The 6,000-nt window shown below is 52.4% G+C and overlaps 1 protein-coding gene across 2 annotated transcripts in view; it reads left to right on the top strand.

The window, feature by feature from the left end:
* The first annotated feature begins 514 nt into the window (after positions 1–514).
* The window catches only part of PPP6R2 (protein phosphatase 6 regulatory subunit 2), a 107,212-nt gene continuing 101,726 nt past the window's right edge, over positions 515–6,000 (top strand). For both annotated transcript variants that reach the window (XM_082483176.1, XM_082483175.1), the window contains exon 1: positions 515–653. The gene's annotated coding sequence lies outside the window, so the exon portion shown is untranslated. The remainder of the gene's footprint in view (positions 654–6,000) is intronic.

The raw sequence follows: 6,000 nt of genomic DNA, 5'->3' as shown, positions 1-6,000 counted from the left end.
CCGGGTTGGACGGGGCTGGGAGCGACCTGGGCTGGGGGGGGGTGTCCCTGCCCGGGGCAGGGGGGGACTCGATGGCATTTAACAGTCCCCTCCCACCCAAACCGCTCAGTGGCCCTGTGATGTTGGCCCTTAGAAAGCCGTTTATTCACGTACAAAGACAACTCTGGCCAAGAAACCACGGATTCTACCGAACCCGGCCAGCCAGCACGCCCAGGAGCAGCTCTCTCCCCACTGCCGTTTTCTCCTCTCTTTTGGCTCACCCCTTTTTTCCCCTTTTTCTCCTCTTTTTTCCCCTCTCTCCACCCCGCCCGCCCCCGGCCCGGGGCGCTGCCCCGCCCACCCCGCCCCTTAGCCCCGCCCACCCCGCCCCTCGGGCCCGCCCCCCCTGCGCGAGACCCCGCCCCCCCGCCCGGCCCCGCCCTCCCACCTCCCCCCCCCCCCGCACGGCGCTGGGCAGCAGCGGGGCCGCCGCCATTTTGGAGGCAGCCGGAGCGCCCGCCGCCCGCCGCCTCGCCGCCCGCTGTCAGCGCAGCCCCGGCCGCGGCGCTCCGCCTCGGACGCGGCCCATGCCCGCCGGGCCGCCGGCCCTCGCAGCCAGGCAGCTCGCCAGCGGCCTCGCCGCGGGGCGAAGGGCAGGCCCGGACCCCCAGCAGGTGAGACCCGCGGCCGGGCCCGCCGCCGCCCGCCCCGCCGAGCTGTCACCGCCGCCCGCCCGTCCTCCTTTCGCCGGGACCGGGAGCGGGGGCTGCGCCCCGCCGCTTCCGCCTTCCTGCGCCGGGGCCGGGGGCGCCGGGCCCGGCGGAGGCGGTGCGCGGCCTGCCGCCCCGCCAGCCCCGCCGCCGCCTTCCCCCGCCGCCGCCGCTCCGGCCTCCTGGGCGGCACCGCCACCCCCTTCCACCCCCGGCAGGAACCGGTCTCCCGTCCCGCAGCGCTGCTGGGGCCGCGTCCGTCCGTCTGGCTGCCCCTGATTTGTTTATCATTGCATTTTGGGGTTGGTTTGGATTTTTTTTTTTTTTTTTTTTAAAGAGCCTCTCGCCCCGCCGGCGGCTCCCGGGGCGGGGGGTCCCTGCTCTCGGCCCCGCCGCGCCGCTTCCTGCCGTACCCGGCTGCAACCCCGCTCGCTGCGCCTGCCAGAGTTCTGTTTTTTCATATATTTTTTTTGGGGGGGGGGGGGGGGGTAAGGGGGGAGCTGGGCCTGGCGGCGCTGGGCGATGAGAAGGGGGGTGCGGGCCTCGGTGACCCCCCGTGGGGAGCGGTGGCAAGGTCAGGGGCGGGGGGCAGCGCCCCGGGAGCCGCCGGCTTCGCCCCGCCGGGCCTGAAAATTAATGGATATGTCACTGTGGCGGTGTTACTAACGTACAGCAGCGGGGGAAGGAGCTGCAGCCGCCGGTGGCATCGCCACAGCACGTAATCTTACAGAAAGACGACTTCTCGAGGAGTCTGAGGAGGGCTCCCTTCCTAATTTGAAGGCCTTGTTTTGCACTAGTTCAACAAAAAAAAAAAAAAGGCAACTAGGAAGTGAAAAAGAGAAACTGAGAGAACTTGGAGGGACCTGAGGTATTTTTCATGTGTTGATCTCCCACTTAAAAATTAATATTTTAAAAACTGAAGTGTGTTTTCATATAGTGTACTTTATTTTCTCTCTCAAAAAAAAAAACAACCAAAAACCAAAGGAAAAAGTTTTAGTTCCAGACCTACACGTTTGAAGCCAAGCATGGCATTGCTTACTAGGAGGTTGTTTTTTTTAACAAAGCACCATTTTAAGAATTGATGGAAGAATGAACGTTCATGATTTCTCTTATTACTCTGACACTTAAAAGCAAACAGTCTGCCAGAATACTTCAGTGGTAAAAAAAAAAAATCTGGTGGATGGTAGTATAGCAATTTCCATAGCAACCAACGGTGATATCATGGTAAGCAAAGTTAAATTTTGGAACGTGCAGTAGGAATGCGTAATGATCTGTGCTGGTTTGAGTGATACCAATAAACATGTGCTCAGGAGGAGACGAGTGAGGATCAGATAAGAACAAAATGGTTTGGAATTGAAGGCTTGCTTTGTTTTTCTTGTATTCGATAATGCAGATGTTTCTGGTGACTTTTGTACTTTCTTTGTATTACATTGCAAATCCAGGAACAACGTCCTGTCTAGAAATCGTGGAAAGCGTGTGGGGCTGCAGCAGATTTCTGGGAAGAGCTCAGGCTGTAGCGGAATGGTATCAGACAGGTGGTGCAGCAAACAGCACTGAGGTTTGGGCAGGTTCCTGCGGACCTCCTCCGGCTGCGGGAGAGCGACTGCTGTGGAGTGTTTGTTCTGGGGACGGCAGGAAGCACCGAAGCGTCCTCCTTCCGAACCGTCTATTTGGTGAAGTTGTGGTTTTGTTGTAGGAGGGATAGCTTGAATTTCTAAGTTCATCGTTCAGAAATTGGAGGCTGTCAATAATGAATAACAAAGAGGAAACTACCTTTAAGAGCTTATGTTTTGTTTTGTTTTGTTTTTTTTTTTTCTAGTAAGCAAGCATCCTCAGTCTGGGGGCTTAAATTATTTGTAGACAACTCCAGGCTGTTGTCAGGAGTAGTGTAGCCTGTTTGGCGGTGCTTCCCTGGGGGGGAAGGCTACAGGCCTTCTGCAGAGGTGGCCGGTGGCGCTTCGGAGCGGGGCTGCCCCAGCCCTGGCTCGCAGTTTGTTGGTTGGACGGGGAGTCAGCTGGAGTGAATTATATTCTTGCCGTCCCCAGATAGTGCGATCCTGAGCTAGGAGGAGGAATCGTTTCGTTACGCTTCCCCTCCGCTTTGGTGGGGAGATAGCCCAGGCGTAGCTGATTTTGTTTTTCCATGCTCTGTGGAAGGAACGCTTCATTCTTGTTCTCCCGAGCCTTACCGGCTGTCAGCTAAGGGGGCAAAGGGAAACCAAAACTCTCTTCTTCCCTGAGATGCAGTGGGGCACTCGCAATACAGAAGAATTTCGACAAGGAAAGGGGGTGTGTTTGGGGAGAGCTCGGGGCGGGGGGAGCAGGATGAGCTTTCTTACTCTGCGTTTCTGCTAATGAGGCGTGTAGAAGTGCAAGTGTAAAAGCTGTAGATTATATGTCAGGGAAAATGACTTCACATGCATAATCACGGCGTGTGTTTTCTTAACACAGTGGCTTGGAGCCCAAAGTGGTGGTGCCTGAAGGGCCATAGCTAGAAGAGTGTAATAAGCTCAACCATTAAAATGGGCGAACTGGAATGCCAAGAAATAGAAGAGTGTCTCGTTATAGTAAGTGTTTCTGAAACAATAGTAGAATGACAAGAAGAACTGGGAAACTTGGGTGTACATGACACAGGAAAAATGAATGAGGTCAGTGAGTTGAGAGAAAAGCAGGAGCTGAGTGGTGACAGAACTTTAGAGAACTTTATCGGGAGGATTATTTGTGGGAGGTCTTGTTGTCTTGCTAAATTTAAAATTATTGAAAAAAACCTAACTGAGGAGAGCAGAGTTAATAGACTGTATTAATGAATGATGTCAGCTCTCCATCTGAGCAGTCAAATGTGGAGCCACGGTTCAGAGCGGCAGTCTTTTACTCTTCGCCCTATTTATAGGGTAACACAGTTCTGTTCTTAATTATGTTTTATGGGCTGGGGAATCGGTTTGACTGTTTCTTACCTCCTTTTCACGGAAAATCTACAGATGTCAGTGGGTTTATATAAGGATCAGGGAAAGAATGTGGCCTCTGTGTGACCAATAGTAGCAACAAAGGAACTTAAGTGTCTTCTTTGGTTCAATATTATTAGAAGCAAAAGTATGTTGTCTTTTCTGTCCGCTGCTATGTTTCTAGGGCGCTTGTTCCTTTAATCGCGCTTTTCTCTTTCCCTCTCCCACCCTCCTCCCCTCCCCCTGTGATGGACTTCTCTGCTCCTTGTGTTGATCTGCCAAAACAGTCAGCAGTGCAACAACCAATATTGACGTTAATATTACATGCCTTGGCTATTTTTACCTGCCTGTTAGCTCTGGTAGAGGGGGACGCTGGGGCAAATAAATATTAGTGATCTGGGGAAATGAAGCTTTCATAGCCAAGGTTAAACCTCTCAGACTAAAAAAGCGTGGATTTTTGTGGAATTTGAATGCCGCACACATCGCGTACCCGGTGTTCGGATCAGGTCTGCAAATGGGAAGTTTGACATCACTGACTGAAGGAACAGTGATGTTCTCTCTTTTTGCTCATTAATGCCATTTAGCCCTAGATAGAGCCGGGACAGGGCAAGTAGTTACAATAATAAGTGGCTCCATATCGCTGCCTGAGGCCTACCTAAAATTGTCATCTTTGGCAGGGGTCACTTCAGACTAAACGCCATGTGGCACCGGGCTTCGGAAAGGGGGTTGTCAGCAAAACTGGGATGAGCTGGCTTCGGAGAGCGTCGTGTCAAAGGGGGGAAGCGAGAACCGTCAGCCGGAGCGTGGAGGCTCTGCAGCTGTTGAGCCGCGACTGCTGACTACTACTCGTTTTCCATCTCCGTTTCTCTTCCTTTGTGTCTCCCTTCTCCCGCTCTGTCTGTGCAGGGGCTGTACGCTCTGCGGGGCAGCGGCTGTGCCGTGGTGCCCAGTGCAGCGGTGCCTCTGGATGTCACGGCGCTGCAAACACCCGCCTTCTTACCCTTGTGCCGGTGTCGTGTGCTTAAGGGCACAATCTTATCTGGACAGAAGGGGAAACCGGAAGGCATGAGAAAATAACATTATGGTTAAATGGCAAAGTTCAAGAAGTTATTTGAGGCAAACAGGCAGAGCTCGGAACTGTTTCCTTACCTAGGCAAAAGAAGAAACTTTCGCCAGCTTTTGTTTTGGTAGGTGGCCTGGTGGGCAGTCTGCATGGTTTGCAAAGAAAACTTTCCAAGTCTATTGATGACTTGGATTTAAGGTTTGTGTTCGGTTGGGCAGTATCTCTGCTGCTCTTCCCAGTATGCCTGTGCCAGTTGTCTTTTTTTTTTTGTTTTTTTAAATTTTATTTCAGTTCTGCAGTTTGTTGCTGTTCAGAGCGTTGTGGCCTGCAGTGACACTGATAACTATTAAGTCACTTTGATTCTGATTTTGTTTGGCAGAATTAGGAGCAACAGCAGCAAAGCAGAGACTGGCACTGCTCACGGGGAGAAAGACAAAAAAATGCAAAGACTACAGGAGTGGAGATGATCTCTCTTGCTGCAACCTACAGGAAGGAAGAAGGAAATAGAACATGAGATATTTCAGTTTCAGTTTTGTCTTTGATTTTTCTATGGTAGACTTAATTCTGTTAGCTGAGAAAATGCACGATGGGTATGCCTTGACATTTTGTGACAAGCGACTTAGATTCTCTTCTGCATAGCAGTTTCTTCCTTTCTTTTCATTCCTCGTAGTCTTGCAAAACCTATGGACTGTTTCAGCGTCTCACTTTTGTGTGCAGTGAGGAGGGATGAGAAAGGTTGTGTTTCTTTAGCTGTTTACTCACCGTTTTCTTCCTTCAGAAGATGCTCTGGTATGCCATTTAGTACTTTTTTTCATGTTAAGATGGATTTTTTTTTTTTTTTGAAGGGTAATTGAGACTGTAAGCGAACAGGTCAAAAGCTGTATCCTGTCTCCCTGAGCTGGAGGACGGAGGGTGCAGTTCCACAGCGACACGAACGGGCCCGAGTGCCAGTTGCCGCGCGTTGGCAGCAGTGCCTGGGTGGTACGCCCCGGCGGAGAGCTAGCCCTGCTCGCTGGGACCAGCTTTCGGCTGGACCGGCTCCCTCAACCAGCTCGGTGTGTAGTTGCATAAACAGCGCTGCCATGGGGGAGGATGCAGGAACGTGTGACCCAGGAAGGAGAAGAGTAGCAAAAGCAGGTCTTGCCGTCAGGATTTAAATAGGGTGTGGTTCGATTTAAGTAATCTACGTTTGCGGTGCAGTGTGTTCCTGGTTCGTCCCTCTGCGTTCGTGCTGGTCCCATGCAGGGAGCCAGGCTGCCAGAAAACCACCTCCCCTTCCCCTGCTCGTTTTCTGCTGGTTTATTTT

Source organism: Vanellus vanellus (assembly GCF_965231255.1).
Source record: "Vanellus vanellus genome assembly, chromosome: 1".
In the NCBI taxonomy this organism is placed as follows: Eukaryota; Metazoa; Chordata; class Aves; order Charadriiformes; family Charadriidae; genus Vanellus; species Vanellus vanellus.
The sequence above is the reverse complement of the archived record's forward strand: the minus strand, read 5'-3'. Positions and strand labels throughout refer to the sequence as shown.